Source organism: Bos indicus, chromosome 6, assembly GCF_029378745.1.
Source record: "Bos indicus isolate NIAB-ARS_2022 breed Sahiwal x Tharparkar chromosome 6, NIAB-ARS_B.indTharparkar_mat_pri_1.0, whole genome shotgun sequence".
In the NCBI taxonomy this organism is placed as follows: domain Eukaryota; kingdom Metazoa; phylum Chordata; class Mammalia; order Artiodactyla; family Bovidae; genus Bos; species Bos indicus.
In genome coordinates, this window is record NC_091765.1 from 95,037,648 (window position 1) to 95,065,633 (window position 27,986).

Here is a 27,986-nt window from a genome sequence, read left to right on the forward strand (position 1 = left end):
AACCTTCATTATAGCAATAAAAAAGTGAACTCTTCTGAAATTGATATATCTATTTCTGATCCAAGTACCCATTAAGTACTTTATCTGCTATGTAATATTTTGGGCTTCCCTGGTGGCTCAGACAGTAAAGAATCTGCCTGCACTGCAGGAGACCAGGGTTTGATCCCTGGGTTGGGAAGATTCCCTGGAGAAGGGAATGAAAACCCACTCCAGTATTCTTGCCTGGAGAATTCCAACTTTCACTTTCATATAATATTTTATGTACTGCTTTTTTTTTTTCTTTTAAAAGCTCGTGATACTGTGATGTAGAAGAAATATATTTTTTTAATTCAGATAACCAAAATATATTTCTCCTATATATTTGGACTTCATCATGATTCCTGACCCTAAGCTCCCAAAATCTTTGGAATTTCCTAAGGGTTGAGAGTGATCAAGATGTCTTTTGTTATGTTAATAAGGCAACTTCAGACTCTACCTAGGGATGGGAGCTGGTTGCCACAGATTAGAGGATTGAAATTTTCAGTCTCACCCACACTTCTATGGAGAAGGCAGTGGCACCCCACTCCAGTACTCTTGCCTGGAAAATCCCATGGATGGAGGAGCCTGGTAGGCTGCAGTCCATGGGGTCGCTAAGAGTCGGACACAACTGAGTGACTTCACTTTCACTTTTCACTTTTCACTTTCATGCGTTGGAGAAGGAAATGGCAACCCACTCCAGTGTTCTTGCCTGGAGAATCCCAGGGACGGGGGAGCCTGGTGAGCTACCATCTACGGTCACAAAGAGTCGGACACGACTGAAGCGACTTAGCAGTAGCAGCAGCCACACTCCTGAAAAGAGAAAAGGAACTGGAGGTTGAATCAGTTGCCAAAAACTATTTAATCAGTTATGCCTATATAACAAAACCTCCATGAAACCCAAAAGGACTGGATTCAGAGAACTTCTGGGTAGGTGAACACGAGGAGATTTGGGGAGTGATCTGCCTCTTGAGGGCATAGACGTTCTGCATCGCTCCTCCCCACTTACCTTCCATATGCATCTCTTCCACCTGGCTGTGTGTGTGTGCTCAGTCAATTCTGACTCTTTGCAACCCCATGGACTGTAGCCCACCAGGCTTCTCTGACCATGGAATTTTCCAAGCAAGAATACTGGAGAGTGGGTTGCCATTTTCTACTCCAGGGAATCTTCCCAACCCAGGAATAGCACCCTCCTCTATTGTGTCTCCTGCTTTGGCAGATGGATTCTGTACCACTGCGTCACTTGAGAATCCCTGGCTGCTCCTAAGTATTATCTTTTTATAATAAACTGGTAATCTAGCAAGTAAATTGTTTCTCTGAGTTCTGTGAGCTGCTCTAGCAAGTTAATCAAATCAGGAAAAGGGATCAAGTGAACCTCTGTTTTAGAGACAGTCAGTTGGCAGCTTAAATGGTAAAAGAATTTGCCTGCAACGTAGCAGACCTGGGTTCGATCTCTGCGTCAGGAAGATCGTCTGGAGGAGGGCATGACAACTCACTCCTGTAGTCTTGCCTGGAGAATCCCATGGACAGAGGAGCCTAGGGGGCTACAGTCCACAGAGTCTCAAAGAGTCAGACATGACTGAAGCAACTTCACATCCATGCACACAGTTAAAATACAGGTATCAACTTGGACTTTCCATTGGCATCTGAAATCCAAGGTGGGGTAGTTGGAACCGCCAGTCTGTAGCTGGCTGATCAGAAAGACAGCAGTCTGGGCTTGAAACTGGCCTTTGAAGTATGTAAGGGGGCAGGGGATAGTCTTATAGGACTGAGCCCTTAACCTGTAGAATCTGATGCTATTTCTGGGTAAATAGTGCCAGAACTGAGTTGAATTCTTGGACATTCTGTCTGAGATTTGTTTGCTGGTATGGGTGAGTTCCCCATCCCAAACATAGAATGGAATTGGTTTCAGAACTGTGCTTGAATTTTATTCCCAATTTATTCTGCTCTCATATAATTTGCAAATCATTTTTCTAATTTTAGATCAAAGTTGGTAATGTAAACATACTGTTGTCAAAGTTAGTAACTATCATAATCAGGCTTAGTGACAATGGGTATAGGCTTATTTTATCTTCTTAAAATGTTAAAGTTCCAATCTCTACCATAAGAGCTAAGTAGACCTTAAAATAAAAAGGCTAAAATTCAATTATTCAAACAATGATATACTAATGGAAAAATGATATGGGACTTTAATTATACAGGTAATTATTTAGCTTTTATGTTTTCCATTCTTTTTGCAGATGAGTCTAAAATGGTGCCAGTGAAATCTGAATATTTCCATGGGATTTTTTACTGGACATCTTTGAGGATAAATTTAAAATAAAAAGCATAAAGCCCTGACCACATACAAGTAATTGAGTTATTTTAAGCAAATAAAACATTTCCAGGTGACTGTTATAAAACACTAGCTGTCATAGGTGTCTGCAACTGGAAGAAAGGAAAAGCTCAAATCACGTTTTGATAGCTAGCTCAGGCTGCTATAACAACATATCATAGATTAGGTGGCTCATGGTTGACTTGGTGAAAACTTTCTTCCTGGCTTTCAGATAGCTGCCTTCTTGCTGTATCGTTACATGATAGAAAGAGAGAGTTCTGGTTTCTTCTTCTTATAGGACACTAATTCAATCAAAGGGGCTCCAGTTAAAATATTTAGACTATTTTGAAATTTCAGGAAGAAAGGTCAAATATAAATTACCATGCCACTCTATTATCATCTTTGGAAATGTGATTTTTATTTTTAAAAAGAAAAATATGAAAAAAGATGCTTGAATAGTTAACTACAACCATAAATATATTTATATCTTTAACCTAACAACCCCATGTGTTGTGTGCATGCTAAGTCACTTCAGTCATGTCAACAACTCTACTTCAAGTAATATAGATGAAGAAAAAAAGTAAATAGAAATATATTTTCTATTTATTATGAGCTTCCTTTGATTGTCTTCCCTAGAAGAAGAAATTAGAAAAATATCTAAATGTTTAAGATGGGATATGATTTGGTAAATCATGCACATAACAGAATGATGCCTGTGTAATTATAATGATTTTATAAAAGCAGAAAAATGGATTTGAGTAATGTGAAACAGCAAAGCAGAATGTATATGTTTTGCAAAAAGAGCAACTATGAAACAGACATGCATTTTGTCAGTTAATATGCAAAATGAAAAGATAATCGAGTCAGTTTGGGTTTAAAATATTCATTTTTGTTCATACTTCATTTTAATTTAAAATAAAATGTTTCCTTCATGTTAAAATTCTCCATTTGGAAAGTCATCAAAATTCTGAGTAAGGTATGGGGAAAGCAGACAGGACTTCAAAATTTATTATTAGAGTTAGAAGTCGTTAGAACCAAAAGATCTTTTAAAAGGACTAGACTTAAATAACAAAAGTTAAGGAGGAAATTTTGGGATTAAGGTCAACAAAAAGCACCCTTTCTTTTCATCTCATGTTTAGAACCAGTTGAGAATAAAGACATAGATAGAATGAAGATAAAATTATCAGTTTAGTTACTGAGAAATTGACTGGAGGGTGTAGCTTTAGATTTTAGTTAGAAAGGCTTGCTGCCTCTTCTTCCAAGCACTGTAGATTCATTGGTATAGAAATGCTGAGCTAGATGACTGAAGGGAGAGTCAGCAGATGCTCTTACCAGGACTATAGTTTACATCTATTTGAAAATGGACACTGAAGGGCAAAAAGAAGAAATTCCCAGGACTTGAAGCCTGTTTCCTGGGTCTTCCCCATCCACTGTGAAGCAGTGACCATCAGTTATTACCCAAACACAGGTCACTCTTTCCTCCTGGTACACTTCAGTCACTGGGGACCATCAGATGAACACAAGTATTCCACAAAGTTTTATTTTTATTGTAAAGCTAGGAATGGACTCATGAAGGAAAAGAATGCCAAAATAGATTTTTCTCTGAAGCTTTATTTTATACAATATTTTCAGTGAAAGAAAGATATCTTTAAAATATTTGGATTTGTGCAGGGTTGGGACTAGAATAAAGTGAGTAAGGCATTTGCTTTTGAAGTGAAATTTAAGAGACTGCCAAAAGAAAAACTCTAGTCACCAATGTAAATAATATTCTTATGCAGTATTTTCAAAAATCACAATTAGTGCAAAAAAATCCATGAGGAATAAAATATCAAAATGTTAAGGAAATACAGAAGCTGTATCACTGCTTTTTCCTTTTGCCTCAGGCTTCAATATGGCTTGGCATGTCACTGATTTGTTGACTAAAATTAATATGTTTTTAAAAAGTATTTTTCAAGCTCTTTTTTATGTAAGGGACTCGAATTCTAGAGTTAAAATCTGAGAAGACAAAAAAAACTGAGGGGGTAAAAATTCTTAAGGTCCAAGATTGCTCACAAAAATATCTACTTGGTTAGTCATTTAGAAACAGTTGAAAGCCAAAGGCTATTACAAATCCAAAGTGAAAAAATATTTTTAGGCTCAGAAGTTTAGAACAAAGTATTTTTGGCAAGGCCAATTCTTAACATCCTGTACAACCAAGTGCTAAGGATATAGTGATGCAGAGAAAGTACTTTTTCTTAATTTTTAAAAATATACTTTGAGTCCAGTGTTATTGTTTCATAAACAGAACTCTAGAGGATAAAGTTTAAAAGTAGTTTTCTTTTCTATCAGCTTCTCTAGCAATGTGGTTAGCAAACAAGTGTCCACCTTAGTCTTTTTCCTACTTTCTAAGATGGGAACAATTCACCAACTCTCTTTCACATGACAAAGACTCTCTCAAGGTCTTAAAGTCTAGAAAGTGCTTTGAGCTATGTTTTCTTTTTTGACAATAAACCCCTTTTATTGTTCAGTCACTAAGTCATGTCCAACTCTTTGCAACCCCCTGGACTGCAGTACGCCAGTTATCCTGTCCTTCACTATATCCTGGAGTTTGCTCAAACTCATAAACTCCTTAGAGACAGATCTTCCCTTCTGCTGTATTCAAGAGCCAGGTTTAGCACAAGGAATGAAAGTGAAAGTGAAGGTGTTAGTAGCTTCAGCCATGTCCAACTCTTATGTGACCCCATGGACGGTAACCCGCCAGGCTCCTCTGTCCATGGGATTTTCCAGGCAAGAATACTGGTGTGTGTTGCCATTTCCTTCTCCAAGGGATCTTCTCCACCCAGGGATCAAACCCTGGTCTCCTGCATTTCAGGGGCCACTAGGGAAGCCCAAGGAATGTTGTGGAATAAATAAACACATTGGACTGTCACCCATGGTTAGAAGGCTAGCATTTAATATTGACTTTGTCTCTTGGTCATCACATGATTTTCATTGAGATACTTACCCTCTGTGGGTCTGTCTCCTCACTGATAAAACACAGTAAGACGTAGGAGTTAAATTCAGCTTTAAACAGATAAAGCTGTTGTCTGTAAGTTGTCGTCTCACCTAGTGCAGGGGTCGGTGAGTTTTTTCTGTAAAGGACCAGATAGTAAATATTTTAGGTTTTGCAAGCCATATGGCCTCTATCACAACTACTCAGTTCTGCTGCTACAGTGCAGAAGCTGCCACAGACAATATGTAAATGAATGGGCATGGCTGGGTTCCAGTAAAATTTTACAAAAACAGGTGGCAGGCCAGATTTGGCCCTTAGGCCATAGTTATGCCAGTTCCTGACCTAGTGAAACATACTATGGGTTTAAGCACTTAGAAGATCTTTCATGCTAAAGCTCACTAGACTCTAAACTCCATGAGAACAAGAGCTTCTTCTGTTTATATTTATCATTGACTGACTCTCCAAGAGTTTAATCAAAGTCTTTTTCAGGGAATATTAGCTTCAAAACTCACAGAGCAGTACCTGGAACTTAATAACTGAATGAAAAATGAGATAGGTAGGTATCATTTCATTCTAAAAATTCTATAAGACATAAACTGTAAGACTTCATACTCCATACCTGTTCTTTCCACGCTTGTTTTTACACAACTGACAGCTGGTTTGGAGTCTTACCTGTTTTTTCTCTTACCTATTTTTCTCTTGACAATTGGTTTGGAGTCTTACCTCTTTTTCTCTTGACAGAAAGAGAGGTAATGCTACAATGATTAAAAAGGAAATGCACATAATCTGGATATTATGTTATATCGATCCAAACTCATGAAAAAGCATTAAGGACCCTGGGAATAAACATCACATATCACTGTGATCTTGAGAGGCCTTGGCCTGCAGCAGTTTGAAGTAGGGCTTGGGTTTCTCACCAGAGATTGAGGACAAGCCAAGGCTGTGAGAGCACCAAATCCTCACTTCTAGGCCGGTGGTCAGTGACAAGGCCCTGGCTCTTTGGCTTTTCAGAAAAGAATTCCCACAAAGATGGAAAATAGTTAAACAAGTAAAGTATTTATTAGGAGGGAAAAAAAGAGTACAGTACGTGTGGATAGACACGAGTGGGCTCAGAGACAGAGTCGCACCCTTGTGGTGTGACTTGAATCACTTTTGTGGGGCCTTTCTTCCTGGTTTCCTTTGACCAATTATCTTACTTTGCCTAGTGCTGAGATCATATTCGATATATCTTAAGGTCCTTGCATCTGTGCCACATATCTCTTAACCAAGACAGATTCTGGTAAAGAGGCTTACAGGTAGTTGCATCACTTACTATGAGGTGATACCCCCTGTCTTTTGATCTCCAAGGAAGCTTTCTGCACATGTGTAGTCAGAGAGGTCTCCGTAATTTCAAGAATGAGGAATATGTGGTCTCATCTGGGCAGGGCCCAGCCTTCTCCCTCTCTTGTCCTGCTGTTTTCCTCTTGGAGCATCCATCCGTAGAGAACAAACTCCAACTGTCTGCCCCAGGGGCCTACTATCTCCTGCATCAATTGTGATGTATTAGAAACAAAGGGATTCTGAAGCAGCTCTGTGGTAGCTGGTCCCATCAGAGCAGTATTACAGGCAATGGTACCATTTGGACTTGTGAAATTTGCATGCAAGCATGTTGCTTATTTAATATAAAATTATAATGGACAGATGACATAAATCGTGTAGCATTTCTTCTTTTCCTGAATGTTTTCTGCCTTTTCATTTTTTGCAATCTTTCTCATAAATGCTTTATTCTGGAGGTGTGGTATTTCTGAAGTTTTTAAACATATGCAGGAGAGATTATATCTGAAAACTGGACTGAATCCAAAGGCTAATGCTGTCACCAAATAGAGATATCATTCACTGACAATTCCGCCTTCTGTGGGTCTGTTAATCTGTAGGGAAAAGCATGAAGCCTCCTATACTATTATCTGTGAAAGGTTTTCACAAGAATGTTGTTGTTCATTTTCTAAGTTGTGCCTCACTCTTTGTGACCCCATTGACTGCAGCATGCCAGGCTTCCCTTTCCTTCACCATCTCCTGGAGTTTGCTCAAACTCATGTCCATTGAGTTGGTGATGCCATCCAACCACCTCATCCTCTGTCGTCCATAAGAATGTGTCTTAAACAATGGAAAAGAAGAGTCTAATGTGCAATTTTTCTGCCTTTCAGAGAATATTTTTTAAATTACATATAAATCTTCACAAATATATTTTAATTTCAGAATGTTTAGAAAATACATACTTAGAAGTTTGTCATTTTAATAAAACAATAAAATTTTTATGTGAAAATTGAGGTAAATGTTAAGCAAGCAAAATTTAAGTTCTGAGACTTCTCTGGGAGTCCAGTGCTTAAAAGTTCGCCTTCCAATGCAAGGGGTGCAGGTTCGATCCCTGGTCAGGGACTAAGGTTCCACATTCGAGCAACATGACCAAAAAATTAAATAAAATTTTAAATTCTATGTTAGCCTCACCCAAGAACAGTATAATAGAGGTGGTTTTTCAGTTGTATTTACTTAGACTAGATGTAATAAAATCTAGGGGTCTTCCCTCATGGCTCAGCTGGTAAAGAATCTGCCTGCAATTCTGGAGACCTGGGTTCCATCCCTGGTTGGGAAGATCCCCTGGAGAAGGGAACAGCTACCCACTCCAGTATTCTGGTCTGGAGAATTCCATGGACTGTATAGTCCATGGGGTCGCAAAGACTCCCGGGTCTCTAGCATTGAGGGCAAATTCTTTACCGCTGAGCCACAAGGGAAGACCCAATAAAATCTAGTACTTACTTACATATCCAAAAGTTAGTACATGCTTTATTACATCAAAGTTCTATGTTAGCATTTTTTGTTAATGTGGACCATTTTTTTAAGTCTTTATTGAATTTCTTACAATATTGCTTCTGTTTTATGTTTTGGTTTTTTGGCCGAGAGTCATGTGGGATCTTAGCTTCCCGACCAGGGATCGAACCTGTACCTCATGCACTGGGAGGCGAAGTCTTAATCACTGGGCCACCAGGGAAGTCCCCAGAGTTCTGCGCTTGGACCTGGGAAGACCACAGAGATGCATTTGAAGGGACTGTAGCCCTGAAATAACTTACCAAGTAGTCCCATGTAGTCCAGGAAATAGATCGTAGATGAAAGAACCAGGGAAGAATGTTAGTAAGAGTAGATGAGGTCAGAAAGAGGCAACTCTGCTCAAAGGGGCTGCAGGTGGGATAAGTGTAAAGAGGCCCAGCTCCAAGTTTCAGGTTGAGACGTTGTTATTGTAGAGAGATCCCATTTCAAATTCCATCTTAACACATGGTCAATGGCAAAGAGCCCCAGTGGGGCACTGGCCAGAAGAGCAGGGTGACTAGAAAAAAAACTGTAAAAGGAGAGTATCAACAAAAATACCAATACCCGGATTAGAACTAGAATTCAAGAGGGGTCATCTTTTCCTTCCTGGTGTTTGTTTTTTTTTTTTCCTTCAACCTTTAAATATTTTATTTTGTATTGCGATATAGCTGATTAACAATGTTGTGGTAGTCTCTAGTGAACAGCAGTGGGACTCAGCCATGTATATACATGTATTTTCCTGGTGTTTTAAAAACCTGCATTATAATAAAAATCAAATGCAAAATGTTATTATCTGCAGGTGGCACCCATTTAAAATGTTGATTTGCTGGCATACATTTGGATGACACTTGGAAACAAATCTAGCACCATCCTGCTGGTGACTGTAGAATGTAGACATCAAAGAAAAAGGCAAAAGCTGGATTTCTGACTAAAGTTACCAAAGAAAATAGGAACAAAGTTAGTTAACACCTAGTATTAATGTCTTTCTTAAGAGTTCCCCTAGCAGTTAATGACCAGAGTTAGGAAGTTGTAGTTAAACGTATGGGCTTCCCTGATGGCTCAGTGGTAAAGAATTTGCCTGCCAATGCAGAAGATGCAGATTCTATCCCTGATTCGGGAGGACCCCTTGGAGAAGGAAATGGCAACCCACTCCAGTATTCTTGCCTGGGAAATCCCATGGACAGGGGAGCCCATGAGGCTACACTCTGTTGGGTCACACAAGAGTCAGACAAGACTGAACAACAACAACAACAAATTTAAACTGATAAAGGCTTGGGCATTTCCTGAGATGCTAGTTCAAAGCTTGGGTGTTTCCAGTCTTAAAAGATGCTATGGGAAACAGTCCACATGTTCTCATATTTACCATCCAGACAAAAAGTACATAATTTGGGATTTTTACTGTTTTCAAATTTTACAGAATTAAAACACTCAAAATCTACTAGAGTCATAAGGTTCTGTGTGGCCCCTTTAATTCAAGGTCATTACAAAACCATATCCTGTGTGGATCAGTGACCAAGTAGATGCAAAGGAAGGAGATTGTTACAATGAACTGGAAAATGGCTCTGTTCACCTGAGACCAGAAAGGGGATTTTATTAGCACAATAAAAGTCAAATAAATATACATAGGAGCTGCACACTGGCAGAACTTAGAGCAAGTTGTGTGCTGCCTTGCAGTGCCCTTAATGAGTGTGCATTTCTATACGGTTTTGGTAATAGTGCAATATGACACTGATTGTAGGGTCACATTGAAGAAACTGATTTTTTTTCTTTTGGCTGTAGTTAATTTGCTTATCCTTTTCCTGAAATGCCAGTTTTGGGCATTTCATGCAAGCAGAAAGCTAGAAAGACAATAAAAGTTGAATGAGTCCTTGGCATATTTCTCAGACAGTAATGAAACCGGAGTAATTGAGAGAGTCAGCAAATCACAGTTATCAATCAAATGGTGAAGGAGGTGGGTACAGATGCCAGGTCTGATTTGTTTTTCTGGTCCAGAGAACCTGCCTTGTTTTTGTTATTGATTAATTCCTGTTTTGTGTTTTCACATTATTCTTTAAAAGAGAACAACATACATTGTTGCACTGCTGCTGCTGCTGCTGCTAAGTCGCTTCAGTCGTGTCTGACTCTGTGTGACCCCATAGACGGCAGCCCACCAGGCTCCCCGTCCCTGGGATTCTCCAGGCAAGAACACTGGAGTGGGTTGCCATTTCCTTCTCCAATGCATGAAAGTGAAAAGGGAAAGTGAAGTCACTCAGTCGTGTCCGACTCTTAGCGACCCCATGGACTGCAGCCCACCAGGCTCCTCTGTCCATGAGGTTTTCCAGGCAACAGTACTGGAGTGGGGTGCCATTGCCTTCTCCGATGTTGACGTTGTTGCACTAGGTCATACTTAAACTTCAACTTGAAAGTGTGACTTGGAGGTCACATAGTAAGTTTAATTTTCCAAGGAATCTGCCTAACAAATATCTGGTCCTAAAAGTGTAACAGAAGCAGATGATTTAATTGCAAATATAAATAAAAACAAAACAGACACTTCAATTAGTGCATCAGTTAATCTGGATGGATTGAAAACTTACTTCCCACTCAACTCTAAAATTAATCCTCTATTATCATGGAGGAGATGTCATTGCAATGATTTCAGAAATAATGAATTTACCAAGAAATTTAAGATGTGGATAAATCCAAGAACTTTGGATTTAAAGAAACTATTGTTCCTCTTGAATTTTCATTCACCTCCTTTGCTTTCTCCATTGATCTTGATTTTATCTAGAAGACACAAATGAATTGTATTATTTTTCCCCTTTTCTAAGTAAAGGGTCGTTTCTTCCATTCAGATTGGATTCAGAATTAAAACACTCTTCACCCTAGTTCTGAGCTTTTAGAATGTGAAGCTCAGAAGTTTCAAGATGTTATGTTCCAAACACTTAACTAAATGTAGACATTGACAAATGAGTCATCCAGGTCTCAGTTTTTTATCATTCTGTTTTCTGATGAAAAAAAAAAGGAACTGGCTTTAACCACAATTTAAGGGAAAAAACAGTTGCTTCTCTCCAACTGATAAAAATTTCAGCACTATAGGCAAGTTCCCTTGATGCTAATATAGATCTGGTGGGCCCAACAGACAGGTGGAGTTGGCAAATAAATGTTCATTTCTCTCTTTTATGACTCAATGTTATCATGAGGGAAATGGAGAACATTTCCACAACACAGCTGTGTGGGATTCGCCAGCTCGTCTATCAAGATAACGCAGAGTCTTTTACTCCCCTGCAGTTTGGCAACCAGTACGGATCTGAGTAGGATATAGAAGATTACTCTCAACTTCTTGGCTCCACTGGAAGTGCAAGTTGTGTTTCAGAGTTGCGAGCATTATGTATCGATTTAAGAGTCTCTGGAGTAGTTTGTGATATACTCTGGCTTGCAGACTCTGGTAAGACTGGGTAAGATTATAGAGGCCATTTCGTCAATAGTTGCATCCCTTTCCCAGCTCCCTGACAAGTAATTTTCCAGCATGTATATGTATGCCTCTGGTGCAAGGAAACTCACTACTTTCCAGGGACACATTTCTGTTTTCGGTGACAAGCTGGAATCAAGATTGCCAGGAGAAATATCAATAACCTCAAATATGCAGATGACACCACCCTTATGGCAGAAAGTGAAGAAGAACTAAAGAGCCTCTTGATGAAAGTGAAAGAGGAGACTGAAAAAGTTGGCTTAAAGCTCAACATTCAGAAAACTAAGATCATGGCATCTGGTCCCATCACTTCATGGCAAATAGATGGGGAAACAGTGGAAACAGTGTCAGACTTTATTTTTCTGGGCTCCCAAATCACTGCAGATGGTGATTGCAGCCATGAAATTAAAAGACACATACTCCTTGGAAGGAAAGTTATGACCAACCTAGACAGCATATTAAAAAGCAGAGACATTACTTGTTAACAAAGGTCCGTCTAGTCAAGGCTATGGTTTTTCCAGTGGTCATGTATGGATGTGAGAGTTGGACTATAAAGAAAGCTGAGCACCAAAGAATTAATGCTTTTGAACTGTGGTGTTGGAGAAGACTCTTGAGAGTCCCTTGGGCTGCAAGGAAATCCAACCAGTCCATCCTAAAGGAGATCAGTCATGGGTGTTCATTGGTAGGACAGATGCTGAAGCTGAAACTCCAATACTTTGGCCACCTGATGCAAAGAGCTGACTCATTTGAGAAGACCCTGATGCTGGGAAAGATTGAGGGCAGAAGGAGAAGGGGATGACAGAGGATGAGATGTTTGGATGGCATCACCAACTCAATGGACATGAGTTTGGGTGGACTCCGGGAGTTAATGATGGACAGGAAGGCCTGGTGTGCTGTGGTTCATGGGGTTGCAAAGAGTCGGACACAACTAAGCAACTGAACTGAACTGAATTTTTAGATGGGTTTCCCTCATATCTCAGTGGTAAGGAACCCACCTGTCAATGCAGGAGACACAGGAGAATTGGGTTTGATCCCTGGGTCAGAAAGATTTCCTGGAGGAGGAAATGGCAACCCACTCCAGTATTCTTGCCTGAAAAATCCCATGGACAGAGGAGTTTGATGGGCTACAGTTCCTAGGGTCACAAAGTGTCAGACACGACTTAGTGACTAAACAACAGCAACAATTTTTAGGTGGTTCTTGATTGTACTTGTTCCTAAATCTGCTAAAGTAGAGTTTCACTCATTAGTCCTAATTTTATATTTCAAATTCATAGGAAATGAATTCTTTTTTTTTTTTTGTACAAATATATCCTTAAATTCTTGAAAGTAGGCATCATGTCCATTAGGCTGATATTCTAATTATTCTAATGATTCCTCTTCTGTTGGGATCTCGAGTCTTTTCTTCTTTGGACTGAGTGACTTGGCTCAATACCCAAAGTGTGATCAGTTCATGGAATCGTCAATTGAAGTTGTTACCTTGGTGACCCGATGGCTGGACTTTGCAACCATAGTTCAGTTCTCTGTCTGGTCTCAGCTCAACATCAGAAAGAGAAAGGAAAGATGTGACTGGCCATTTTTCGTGGCCATTTTTAGGAATCATTTTCATCTTAGGAAGCAACACAGTTAATGCAGACACATAGTAATAATTTATACATTTAAATACCTCCAGAAAAAAAGAATTTCAGGGAAAAAATTGACAGATAAAAAGCCAAACATGTCATCTTCCTGTACCAATCTTTGTACTCTTCCACTTAGCAATGCTCAAATGTTATCTGCTGCTGCTAAGTCACTTCAGTCGTGTCTGACTCTGTGCGACCCCATAGATGGCAGCCCACCAGGCTCCCCCGTCCCTGGGATTCTCCAGGCAAGAACACTGGAGTGGGTTGCCATTTCCTTTTCCAATGCATGAAAGTGAAAAGGGAAAGTGAAGTCGCTCAGTCGTGTCCGACTCTTAGTGACCCCATGGACTGCAGCCTACCAGGCTCCCGCATCCTAAGTACCCTTTAACCTCCTTCATCCTCCTTCGTCTTTGCAATATTCAATGAGTTGTGTTGTTTCACTGCTATTACCATTCTTGTCCCTGGACCTGATGGCTAAATTAATGCCTTCGATCCTTATAGTTTGGTGTGAACTTAATAGCATCTAGCTCAACCATGCACCTAGCTTGAATCTTTCCTAGATCTCCTTAGTCTCAAATGTAGTTAAATTAAGTGAGTAGTCACAACAGGGTTTGGGAGATTGCATAGCTGAAAAGTTCACTCCGACTAGAAAGGTATCTTACTCTTACTTCCAAAGATCCTTACACAGAAAAATGCAAATGCAACACATGTTCACCCATGGCTGATCCATGTCAATGTATGACAAAAACCACTACAATATTGTAAAGTAATTAGCCTCCAATTAAAATAAATAATTTAAAAAGAAAAAAATGCAAATACAGTATCACAGGTCTAAGTTTTCAAGAAAAGTAGAAATCCATGTTTTTAGATAAACTTCTTTGAGTCTTTTTAAAGGTATTTTTTTTAAGTTGGTCCTCCCTAGTATATTCTCAGGATGTTCTAGTCAACAGCTATCATTTTGGGACCTTTGTTCCATAGCCATACTTTCTGTTTTCTCAATAATTTTTAAAATCACGTGAGAAGTATTAAAGATAAGAATACTAAGACACTAAGAAGGATACAATAGGGTATGCAACATCTATGATACATACTAAAGTCTTAAATAAAAAGATGAGAATTACATGTGTCATATGAGCAACAACTCTATTTTTTAAATATCAATTTAGGAAAACAAAGGCAATGATAAAACATGAAAATGGAATGAAATACTATGGACAATTTAAATTTTTTTCTTTTTTCTCATATAGAAAAATTTTTTAAATTCTATTCTATTAGCTTCAAGAAAGAAAAAGATTATAAATATATATATTTTTAGAAAAAGATTATAAATATATCTTAACTATTATATTTAAGTAAAATAAAAAGAAAATCAGAATGCAAGATTTCATTGAGACTAGAGCAATTCTTGATATGTTAACCTTCCCTTGTAGCATGTCTGCACTTTTCAGTCTTCTTATATTCTTTAAATGCTAATACATGCTCAAATTATCCTGTTTTCAGAATCAATTCTGGTAGAAAAACTAGAAATGTAACATCAAGATGAAGGGAATGGAAATGGAAAATGAAAATTCTTTATTTGTTAGTGAAGTTGCTCAGTCGTGTCTGACTCTTTGCCACCCCATGGACTGTAGCCTACCAGGCTCCTCTGTCCATGGGATTTTCCAGGCAATAGTCCTGGAGTGGATTGCCATTTTCTTCTCCAGGATATCTTCCCAACCCAGGGATTGAACCCAGGTCTCCCACATTGTAGACAGACGCTTTACCGTCTGAGCCACCAGGGAAGTCCTCTTCATTTGTTAATAAGGATGTAAAATAAAAGGGAGAATCATATACTGGGTACAAGATTGATCAAATCTTGGTATTCTGGCTCTTTCTAAAGGGATCTGACTTACTTAAAGCTAACGTTTTTTGACCACTTAAGTTATTTTTATTATTATCTCCATATATTACCTCCATGTTTAGTGATAGAGACACTTAGATCTAGCAAAATCAACCTAATACCACAGAGTTCCCAAGTGCCAGAGGCAGGGTCCCCACTCAGGTCATGATCCCTCCAAAACTGTCACTACTGCCTATTGCTTACAAGCCAAATAATCTCAAGTCAAAATAAAAGCTTCCTGACACACGACAAAAACAGAATGAGAAAATGTTTTTCTAATGTGTCTCTTCCCTCATCAGATCTGTTGCATATCAAATGGATCAGTCACCATGAACCACTGAAAACAGTTGTATTTCTGATGAGGCTTCTTTTCTTGCCTTCTCTTCCTTTTTTTCACCTCTGCACACACCCATGTGATGACTGCGGCTGGCAATTTTGAGTGTCACAGGTTACTGTACCTTTCTTTTCTGTATGACAAGCAGTTAGAAAATCTGAAGGATGATTTGATTTGAGATTCCTTCAGTGAAGACAATATAAAGGGTAAATAAGCTACAACTCTGCTGTAGTAAATCCACTCCAGCATGATACAGTGTGTGCTGGCCAGCTCCGTGTGTGTTAAACAGGTCTTTTTACTGTGTATTCTTGATGCTTTCTCATCCAAGGCCTTGCTGCCCTGCCCAGGACTAGCTCACTCCTAGAGATAGCAAACAACTTACTTGGGAGCATGCTTTTCAAGTTAGACTAACCTATCCATAGCCCATCGCCCAACCACTCCCTTTGTTGGGCTCTGACACTCAGAGCAACTGTGCTTCTGTCCTGATCACCCCTGGGCTGGGCACCACATCACCAGGGACAGCCCCTAGGGTCCAGAGCCTGATGAAAAGATTCGAACTTGCCAATCGTAAGCCTGCTCATCCTGCTTGGCCTGTTCTTCCCCTATGGAAACCACAGTCAAGACTTTCGCCCATGCTTTCCTCCTGGTCTGTCTGCTTCCTGACTGACACTGGTGCCTCCCCTTGAGGCCCACCATGGCATGGCACAACCACTTCTCTTGGCATCTATGAATACACTAGTATATCTTTTTAGGAGCAACTGTCTCCTAAATGTTTAGCTTCACTGTATCTGAAGAAAAGTGAAATCTGTATTTTAAAACCATCCAGAAAGCCTCAAACTCACAGCATGATTTACACTCCCTGGAATGCTAGCTTTACTATTAGGAGTCTGTTTGTGCTGGGCCTTAACCATGCAGAGTCAGCTCGGACTCCGAATGGGGCTTTTACAGCCCGGTTTGAGCAATAGCTCATAAATGACTCCACCCATGTAAAAGGAGATGTGTACTTCAGTGAACTGACTGCATATATAACCCTTTTGTTTGCCATGCAGATTATGTAATACATAAACAAATTGTGTCTGTGTTTCAGCATTAGACAAGGTAAGCACCCTTGATGTTTCATTACAGAGCTGCCACCAGAAACCATGGTGACCTCAGACAGACTGAGACCCACCACATGCTAAATGGGAAGGTCTCAGTTCTAGGTAGAAACTTAAAATCAATGGAATGAAGAGTTGCGAGATTAAGATATAAATGTTTAAATGTAACGCTGAGAAAAGTTTTGCATGCCTAAAACAAATTCAGGCTGGATAGAAAATGCTCACAGCTCCCTCATAAAGCATTGTTTATTTTCTCTGATGAAGCCTTGCTCCCTTGCTACCCTTTCCTTGCCAACATGTGGTGTTCTCAGGGGCAGTTTCCAATCACCGCTGCTGCCAGCCAGCTGGTCACCGCAGCAGTCAGCACACTGACCCTGGAGAGCACCGAGGCGCCACACCGTCAGCCAGTTTGCATGATGCAACCTCAGCAATGTGGAAGCTCCAACCGCCCCTGCACTCTGGCTCAAACTTGGCCGTTTGGGGAGGCTGCCAGGACAGCACCAGGAGGGGAGCCAGGGGGAGCCTTTTGCCAGAACCAGCAGGTGGCAATGGCCAACAGCAGCTCAGAAGGCAGATTAGTCTTTCCAGCAGTTAAGACAGCCAACAGAGGTGGGAGCCAACGCTGCCCTTGTTATCCAACGTATAGGCATTGTTATAAATGACATCGGAGCACTCCTGTACATTTCTCATTGGGCTTGTTAGCCAGGTGGCAGTTTTACCAAAGTCATCAGTGCTCCAAGCAAAGCGTATGCTATATCATTTAACTTACATGGGAGGCCAGGGAATTACATTTCTTGGAAGAGTGTCTTGGAGACACAATAACAATGATCTCTGGTATTTATACAGTACTGTTCTCCAAAGCGGTTAATGCACCTGACAGACGGCCTCTAAATCAGACTTAGAACATTGCTCATGAGTAGAGGAGGAAGCGCGATCCAATCACTTTAGAAATTAGAAAGCTGAAAATGTAGATACGGTATTTTGGAGTTAAGGTCATGCACGATTTGAGTTATAGTCATGATGGACATCTACGAGTTCCGAACGGCATTTTCATACACAAGGCAACATGTCAGTTGAAGGAGTATATAAAACTCTGAATGATGCCAATACATTTGTGTCCATGATCTATTCACTTCGAATGACAAGACTGAAAGACAGTAGAATACAGACCTCTTTTCATTTTGATCTGAAATGGGATTACATATATACTAGAGAAGTGAAAGAGGGCTTCCCCAGTGGCTCAGTGATAAAGAATCCCCCTGTCCATGCAGGAGATGCAGGAGACTTGGATTCAATCTCTGGGTCGGGAAGATCCCCTGGAGGAGGAAATGGCAACCCAGTCCAGTATTCTTGCCTGAAAATTCCCATGAACAGAGGAGCCTGGCGGGCTACAGTCCATAGGGTCGCCAAGAGTGGGACATGACTGAGCAACTGAGCACACACACACAGAGAAATGGAAAAGGTTTATTATAAAATTTGTTCTAAATTCTTTCGAGAGCAGAGATAATATAGAAAACAGATGTTAGAAAAGATGTCTTCCAAACTGGAAGAAGTTTCAATAAGCTGTAAGGTTTCTGAAAAGAGCAAGGCCTAACAATCAACAAGTATTTATTGCTTGCCTATAATGAGTTCAGCACTGTTTAAGGGCTTACATACTCAAGAAATACATTTAAAAAAATCTAAGACCAAGTCTGTGCTTTTAAGGGTATTACAATGCTGTTAACAGAGCCAAACTAGTGAAAGCATTAGTGGCCAGCATTAAAGGAGGCTGTGTCTAGACCTGCAGTTAGACCAGAAGGAAAGGAGAGAACTGGCGAGGCCTGGCATGGTCCAGGGAGGCTGCATGGAGCAGAAGGAATACACTTGGCCAGGCCTTAGCACGCATAAGACTGGGCCCCCCAAACCATATCATACAGAGCCCTAAACTAGGAGTCAGAATTTCATCTGCCACAACATAATGATGATCACTCTAATGAGTTTCCATCACTGAAAATCAGTCATATGCCAGGAACGATGTTGGATACTGATGAACAAGATGAGCTGTGATACAGAAACAGAGAAAGGAGTATTGTAACAAGCCTATACATACTGATTTGTTGTTGCTGTTGTTCAGTCCCTAAGTTATGTCCGACACTTTGCAACCCCATGGACTGCAGCACACCAGACTTCCCTGTCCTTCACTGTCTCCCAGAGTTTAGTCAAACTCATATCCTTTGAATCTGTGATGCTATCTAATCATTTCATTCTCTGTCCCCCTTCTCCTCCTGCCTTCAATCTTTCCCAGTATCAGGGTCTTTTCCAAAGAGTCTGCTTTTTGCATCAGGTGGCCAAAATATTGGAGCTTCAGCTTCAGCATCATTCCTTCCAATGAATAGTCAGGACTGATTTCCTTTAGGATTGACAAGTTTGATCTCATTGCAGTCCAAGGGACTCTCAAGAGTCTTCTCCAGCACCACAGTTTGAAAGCATAAATTATTTGGCCCTCAGCCTTCTTTATGGTCTAACTCTCATATCTGTATATGACTACTGGAAAAACCAAAGTTTTAACTATATGGACCTTTGTTGGCAAAGTGGTGTCTCTACTTTTAAAATTTTTCATAGCTTTCCTTTCAAGAAGCAAGTGTCTTTGAGTTTCATGACTGCAGTCACCGGCTTCTCATGTGGCTCTAGTAAAGAATGCTGGAGACATAAAAGATGCAGGTTTGATCCCTGGATCAGGAAGATCCCTTGGAGGAGGACACCGCAGCCCACTCCAGTATTCCTGCCTGGAGGGTCCCATGGACAGAGAAACCTGGTGGGCTACAGTCTGTAGGGTCACAAAGTCAGACATGACTAAAGCGACTTAGTACGGATGCACACACACATGTCAACATCCACAGTGATTTTGGAGCCCAAGAAAATAAAATCTGTCACTGCTTCTACTTTCTACCATTCTGTTTGCCGTGAAATGCTGCCAGGTCCTCTCAAATTCCATTTAGATTGCTATCCATGCTTTGCAACCATCACAAAAATCCAAGAAATCAAACTTACCCAAAAGAAAAAGCAGACCGTATTGCCAGAGTTAAAACTTCCTTCCACCTCCTGCCTTTACAAAGCCAATACTTTTATGCCTCTTTGAAAAGCAGAACCAGGTAGAAATGGAGTGGGGAGCTGAAAATGATTTGTTACCATCTTAACTCCCTTAGTCTCCCAGGGGATAAACAACTGAGGTACCTTAGTGAAAGCTCTAGAACTCAGGAAAATACGTTTGGAAAATCCCTGGATGGGCTAATTCTTCAAGAACATCTTGATTCTATGAGCCAGAAAAGAAAGCCAAGAATACCAGGTGGCAATTTTAAGTTCAAGGAAAGTCTAAAGATGCATTGACTCTGAAACACTGAGCTGATACTCAAGGGTCTGGACCCGGGTACAGGGCCCCTCCCTTGCTGCATCTTTCCCAGGTCAGAATGGGGTTTTATTACAATGCTAACATATCCTCCCTTTCTTTTGCTGTTACCAGTGTCAACTTGCAAACAAACACAGGGCTTGCTCGTGTTTTTATTCCAGAGTTGCAAGAAACGTAGGCTTCAGCCATTTCTCTCTCACAAAGCAGTGAACATTTCAACATGACAGAGTCATTTCACACGTCTCCTCATCTCCTGGCTGTTTCAAAGCAGCATTTAGCACAACTTGTTTAGAACTGCCTTTTCCTGACTTTGGATGTATTTCATGTTAGTTTTTAAAAAAAAGAGAGAGAACATTTTGAGCTGACTTCCTATCTGGTCTCATTCGCAGCTCATTTCATACCGTTCAGTTCTGAAGCATCTGGGCAAATTCGAAGGCATTACTCAGCTCTCTCCTGACATTTGGAGCACCTGTGATAAAGTTCCACACGGTTCTTCATATTGGAGAATATGGACACTGCTGTCAGAAAACTGGAAAGCAGACTGGCTAAACGGAGACAGTCACAGTGCCCTGCATCCTTACCTTCTGGGTGTCACGGCCCTGAGAAAGCAGCCTAGGGTTTGGAGGGTGCTCTTCATCACAGAACAGAGCCACTGCTGTTCAGGAATCTGTAGGGGACTCACTGGCTAAACAGGGTCGGCGTTACAGGGCTGAGTACCTTCTGTATCCTTTCTTCCTTTCATTTTGAGATGATTTGAAAGGTGAATTAACATACATCATAATGTGGAGGCTTTAACCACAGCCAACTACAGTGTCTTCTTTCCAGTCCTTGAACCAACCAAGCTTGATTCTGCCACAGGACCCTTGCCCTAACTGGGCCCCTACCTGGGACTCTCGTGCTGCCCAAGTTCACCCTCTAGAACTCAGGACTCAAATAGCTCCTCCTCAGATGAGTCTTCCCTAACCGTCCATCTAAGGCAGTATGCTAACCCTTGGTACTTTCAATATATTTTCTATATTATTATCTTTATGGACTGTAGCCCACCAGGCTCCTCTGTCCATGGGATTCTCCAGGTAAGAATATTGGAGTGGGTTGCCATGCCCTCCTCCAGGGGATCTGCCTAACCCAGGGACTGAACCTGGATCTCCTGTGTCTCCTGCATTGGCAGACAGATATTTTAACCATTAGTACTGCCTGGGAAGCCCCTATTTTCTTTATACCACTTATCAAAATCTAAGTTATTGGTTTAATGTATTGCTTTATTGTTTCTTTCACCAGTTGCTCTGTATTAAAATCTAAGCTTCGTGTGATCACTGACGTAATGAATGTATCCCTAACCATACCCTTCCTTGCAACAGTGCTTGGTACATAGTAAGTCCCCCCCTGCCCCCCGCCCCAATTCCACCCAAAGAATGAATAGACGAAGTGCTTTTTGCTTTCATATTTTCCAGTTACGGCTGTAGTTACTATCTCTTTCATCCACTCCTTCTCTGTCTTTTTCTTCCTCCTGACATTGGAGTAGAGAATATTGATGGCATAATACACTGAAGAACAGTTAGGGCTAGGCAACTTTGTTCTTTGAGAATCCTTAAAAATCTTAATAATCCCATCCAGCACCTCTTCCATTTCCACTCAACTTGAAGGAATTGCTCACTTGCTGGAGATCAGCATGTTGGCTTGTTAAGGATTAATTACCCAAGTGACTCTCGTCTGCATGGGGAAGTGAGATGGCAGCAGACTACAAATCAGCCTGAGAGAGAACAAGCTGGAATTACTGCCTGCTCTTTTTCTCCTGAAACTTGCAAATACTACTGGCTAGTTTCTGCACTGCCAATGAGTGGGAGACTTGTTGATTTTTATTACAAACAAATTATAGTTTTGACCCATAATGTTTGATATTTTTCTCTGGAGCTCTGAGTTTCAATTCATTCCACTGAACAGAGGAAAAACTTGGAAGCCCAAACAGGTTTCAAACTGACAGCTATCAACTTGGAAACATCATGCCTGAACCTGCCGAATCAGGTGAGCTAAGATGCAAGTTTGAAGTGCAGAATCTTAACTTATCCTATGGGCTTCCAAGGTGGCTCAGTGGTAAAGAATCCACCTGCAATGCAGGAGATGTGGGTTGGATCCCTTGGTCAGGAAGATTTCCCTGGAGAAGGAAAGGGCAACCTACTCCATTATTCTTGCCTGGAAAATCCCATGGACAGAAGAGCCTGGCATGTTACAGTCCCTGGTGTTGCAAAAGAGTTGGACATGACTTAGCAGCTAAAAAGCAACAACTAATGGGCAGAAACAGTCTTTTAGATATTACACATGAACATACATGTAATCAAAATGAGAGGAAACAGAAAGAAATAACATTGCAGCATTGGCACATGGTCAAAATAAAAGTAGAATTAGAATAAAAATAAAATAAACCCATTCCAAAGTACAACTGTGCAAAATATCTTGAGAGAGCATAATCTGACCTCTTCAGTTCAGTTCAGTCGCTCAGGCGTGTCTGACTCTTTGCGACCCCATGGACTGCATCTGGTCTGACCTTAGCTACATCTTTTTATGGGTAGATGACTTCGTATTAGAATCTTTGCATAAGATGGAGGGGTTGGTTCAACGGGGCAGCACTTCTCAGAGGAGTCATCATTTGGCACATCTGCTACAGAACTGTGGGGAATAAGTCTGCCCTACTGGCCTCAGCAATCCACTGCATTAATAGAACATAAGTGCTTATGCAATGGCACTGGATCTGTGGCAGCTGTTTGTTCAATGTTTCATGCTTTTAGCCACATCTGCTCTAAATGAGTGTTAATATTGCAGTGGCATCCACTAAGGATGGGCTCTGTCGGCTTTGCTGAAGATCAGCCTGACCCCAGCAACAATGGAAAAGCACTTCATCCTGAAGTACCATCTTTTAAAATACCCGTATCCTCTTAACCTGCAGGTTATATCATTATACTCTCTCCACCTTCAGCTTTCTTTTCCATGCCCCTCCCCAAGTAAAAACCCGTCAGTGAATCTCAAGGAGAAAAATTTCATTTATTTCTAGCACCCTGTCCAGCAATGTCAGATAACAGTTTATTCATCCCCCGGCCCCTGGATGACATTGAAGCATATCAACAGTGACAAAAGTATATTGAATAATTATCTTGAAATTAATACATTATCCCAAACTTAAATAAATGTCATCTGATCAATATATCTTGGAATGGAAAGGGAAGAGAATGTGAAGGGCATCGCTTCATTATTCATTAATTTTAGAGTAATGTAGGCAGATGAAATGGTTATTTCAGAGCACTGCTATTATACTCACTGGCATTTTAAATAACTCCCAATATTTAACAGTATATATTCCCTTGTTGAACAGCTTATAGGTGTTAACACTTTAGTTTCCAGATTCAGCTGTTCTGGAAAGTCAAGTGACAATATTCAAAAGCCATTACTTTTATTTCTCTCTTTAAAAAAATGCTTTTCCATTTTCACTGGTAGCTGTAGCATATACTCATCTTCAGTCCTATGAACTAGTCTATTAATGTTGCAGTCTTTAAGCTCCTAATTGTTCCATTCATCATATTCCCCAGGACAAAATAAATAACTCAATTATATTTCTGTTCTCTACTTATGTGAATGAGGTATGTAGGCTAATACCTCCCAGAATTTATATAAACCTGGATAGGGAATATTTGAAAGGAAATAGAATATATACCATGAGAAAGTCAGTATCTAGTGTCATTAGATGAATTATGACCAGAGGTGATGATGAATGCAAATATCCATTCATCAATATAAACATCCTGTTTTATTTTTTGTTATTCCAAGTTAGAAGTCACTGTATTTCCATATATGGTAATTATAATATGATATAACAACGGCACTGTGGTCTTATTTGAACAGGTTTACTACTTGTTCCCCCTCCCAATTCCCTAAATAAATTGCCATAAATCTCAGAAATATGACAATGTAAAGACAGTGTTTGTATTAATCATAAAATTATTTAATTACAGAATTCTTCATTTGCAATTAGTAAGAAAGGACATCAGTAGCCACAAAATCCAATGAAATAAAATGATCATCTGGGGAAGTTAGAGAAGAAGCCTCTTTCTGTTAAACTAGTGAGTTATTAGTAGGTGATACAATCTGTAGAAAACAAACAAATCATTCAAAACCATATTTTAAAGAGAGTAGATTATACATTTCTACTTATTGGTGCTCCAGCTCCCAAACAAATGTGCAAGTTCAAAGGAAAGGATTTTATTAATTAGGCTGCTTTGTGTTTTCTGCCTGGAATGAAGTCTGACTTATGCCAATTCTCAGGCAAATGCCCTGAGAGAGGCACTCAGTTTGCCGGTGATCACCGAGGATCCGTGACATACCTTCTTGTTTTACAGGCCTGGGCATTTCACACAGAGAGTGGCCACCTGTGCTGGGACTCAGGGCAGTTTTATGACCTCAATACAGAGAAAGTAACATAATTTTTAAAACCTTAGTTGTTCTCTGACCTGATGGAAATGAATTCATGGCGCTGGGCTGATATACTTGTCTCATAGCTAGTAACATAATTGTAATATATTCTGGAATGCAGGTGAACATTTGATGCAATAGCTTGAGGATAATTGACAATATGTGAGTATTCCTGAAATCTTAAACCTTCAATCAAAAAAAAATATTTGAATAGTTTTTCTTCTTCCTAATCACAAGTGAAGAATTTTTTAGTTAAATAGTTTTATGGTTAATACTGAATTCAATCTTTTATTTATAGCCTTAATAATTTTTCTTATTGATCTAGAAACCATTATACTATGAAAATCTTTACTCCTATGCTTTCTATTTTGAATGATATTCCTTTTTTCTTCATACTTACCTATGTCAGCTCAAACACCCCTATGAAGCCCACATTATAACCATTCTCTATCATGCAACATTTCCTATTCTCTTCGTTCCAGGTCGTTTTCATCCTTTGAACTCCTAAAGTGATATTTGTGAAAGCACTGTCCATGGATGGTCTGCATCAGAATCACCAGTATTAAAATTAAAGCAAGTTTAAATTAACTCATTAAAATTTTAAAACCCAGACCATCCTCCAGAACCACTGAGTCAAAATTCAATAACCATTGAATGTACTTTATTTATTTGGCCTATGCTTTAATTATATGCTTCAATTATATATATCTATTATAATTATTAATTATATAATTAATTGATTCAATTAAATACTAACCATATTTAATTAATTCTTTCTGAATAATTTTCTTATATTGTTATTTCTTGCATTTTTTATGCGATTCCTCTATTCCTGGGATGTATTTTTTGTGTTATTTCTTCTACAAGGTTATTATTTATTTGAGTTGTGTCATGATTTATCTGTTTATATACACATATATATTTATATATTATTTATCTTATTATTCTACTAGTGAAGGCCTCTCTGAGGTAGTGATGGGTCTGGATGAGTTTGCTCAGGCAACTAAAAGAAGGCCAATCATTCTGGAATGCAGTAAAGAGAAGACAAATCACATAGGGCTTTTTAAGCCCACTTCGTGGTGCTGGAGTGACTATGAGGAGATACCCCATGTCCGAGGGCAGAGAAGCCCCAGCAAGATATTAGGCACTGAAGCAGCAGCTGCGCAGCTCTGGAGCGACTTTGGGGAGATACCCCATGTCCAAGGGCAAAGGATAAGGCCCAGCAAGACGGTAGGAGGGGCAAAATCACATTTAGAATCAAACCCCATACCTGCCACAGACACTCAGAGGGCTCAAACAAACCTTGTGCACACTAGGCCCCAGAGACCCCACAGAGACTGAGACAAAACTGTGTTTGAGTGTCTTCTGTGGAGGTACGGGTCAGCAATGGACTGCCGCAGGGGCAGGGGCTCTGGGTGCAGCAGATTTGGTATGGCATAAGCCCTCTTGGAGGAGGTCACCGTTAACCCCACCAGAGAGCTGCCAGAACTTACACAGTGCTGGGAAATAGACCCTCGGAGGGCTCAAACAGAACCTTGTGTGCACCAGGACCCAGGAGAAAGGAGCAGTGACCCCACAAGAGACTGAATTAGACTTGCCCATTAGTGTCCAGGTATCTCTGAGAGGCAAGGAGAGATAAGAAAGACTTCCTCAGTGATCAATGCAAAGAAATAGAGGAAAGCAATAGAATGGGAAAGACTAGAGATCTCTGAACACATGTATACCTGTGGCAGATTCATTTTGATATTTGGCAAAACTAATACAATTATGTAAAGTTTAAAAATAAAATAAAATTAAAAAAAAAAAGAAAATTAGAAATACCAAGGAAAAATTTCATGCAAATATGGGCACAATAAAGGACAGATATGTTATGGACCTAACAGAAGCAGAATATATTAAGAAGAGGTGGCAAGAATACACAGAAGAACTACACAAAAAAGATCTTTACTACCCAGATAATCATGATGGTATGATCACTCACATAGAGCCAGACATCCTGGAATGTGAAGTCAAGTGGGCTTTAGGAAGCATCACCACGAACAAAGCTAGTGGAGGTGATAGAACTCCAGTTGAGCTATTTCAAATCTTAAAAGATGATGCTGTGAAAGTGCTGCACTCAGTATGCCCAGAAATTTGGAAAATTCAGCAGTGGCCACAGGACTGGAAAAGGTCAGTTTTCATTCCAATCCCAAAGAAAGGCAATGCCAAAGAATGTTCAAACTACCACACAATTGCACTCATCTCACACGCTAGTAAAGTAATGCTCAAACTTCTACACGCCAGGCTTCAACAGGACATGAATTATGAACTTCCAGATGTTCAAGGTGGATTTAGAAAAGGAAGAGGAACCAGAGATCAAATTGCCAACATCTGCTGGATCATAGAAAAAGCAAGAGAGTTCCAGAAAAACATCTATTTCTGCTTTATTGACTATGCCAAAGCCTTTGACTGTGTGGATCACCACAAACTATGGAAAATTCTGAAAGAGATGGGAATACCAAACCACCTAACCTGCCTTTGAGAAATCTGTATGCAGGTCAGGAAGCAACAGTTAGAACTGGACATGGAACAGCAGACCGGTTCCAAATAGAAAAAGGAGTATGTCAAGGCTGTATATTGTCACCCTGCTTATTTAACTTATATGCAGAGTACATCATGAGAAATGCTGGGCTGGAAGAAGCACAAGATGGAATCAAGATTGCCAGGAGAAATATCAATAACCTCAGATATGCAGATGATACCACCCTTATGGCAGAAAGAGGAGGAACTTAAGAGCCTCTTGATGAAAGTGAAAGTGGAGAGTGAAAAAGTTGGCTTAAAGCTCAACATTCAGAAAACTAAGATCATGGCATCTGGTCCCATCAGTTCATGGGAAGTAGATGGGGAAACAGTGTAAACAGTGACAGACTATATTTTGGGGCTTCAAAATCACTGCAGATGGTGACTGCAGCCATGAAACTAACTTGGAAGGAAAGTTATGACCAACCTAGACAGCAGTTTTAAAAGCAGAGACATTGCTTTGCCAACAAAGGTCTGTCTAGTCAAGGCTATGGTTTTTTCAGTAGTCATGTATGGATGTGAGAGTTGGACTATAAAGAAAGCTGAGCACTGAAGAATTGATGCTTTTGAACTGTGGTGTTGGAGAAGAGTACTGAGAGACCCTTGGACTCCAAGGAGATCCAACCTGTCAATCCTAAAGGAAATCAGTCCTGAATATTCATTGGAAAGACTGATGTTGAAGCTGAAACTCTAATATTTTGGCCACCTGACAGGAAGAACTGACTCATTTGAAAAGACCCTGATGCTAGGAAAGACTGAGGGAAGGAGGAGAAGGGGACAGCAGAGGATGAGATGGTTGGATGGCATCACTGACTCATTGGACATGAGTTTGAGTAAACTCTGGGAGTTGGTGATGGACAGTGAGGCCTGGCGTGCTGCAGTCCCTGGGGTCACAAATAGTTGGATACGACTGAGCAACTGAACTGAACTGAAAGAAGTCTGAATTTTATTCCTAACATATGGGGCTAACGTGGCTAAGTGAAAGTTGCTCAGTCGTGTCCGACTCTTTGCAACACAATGGACTACATAGTCCATGGAATTCTCCAGGCCAGAAGAGTGGAATGGG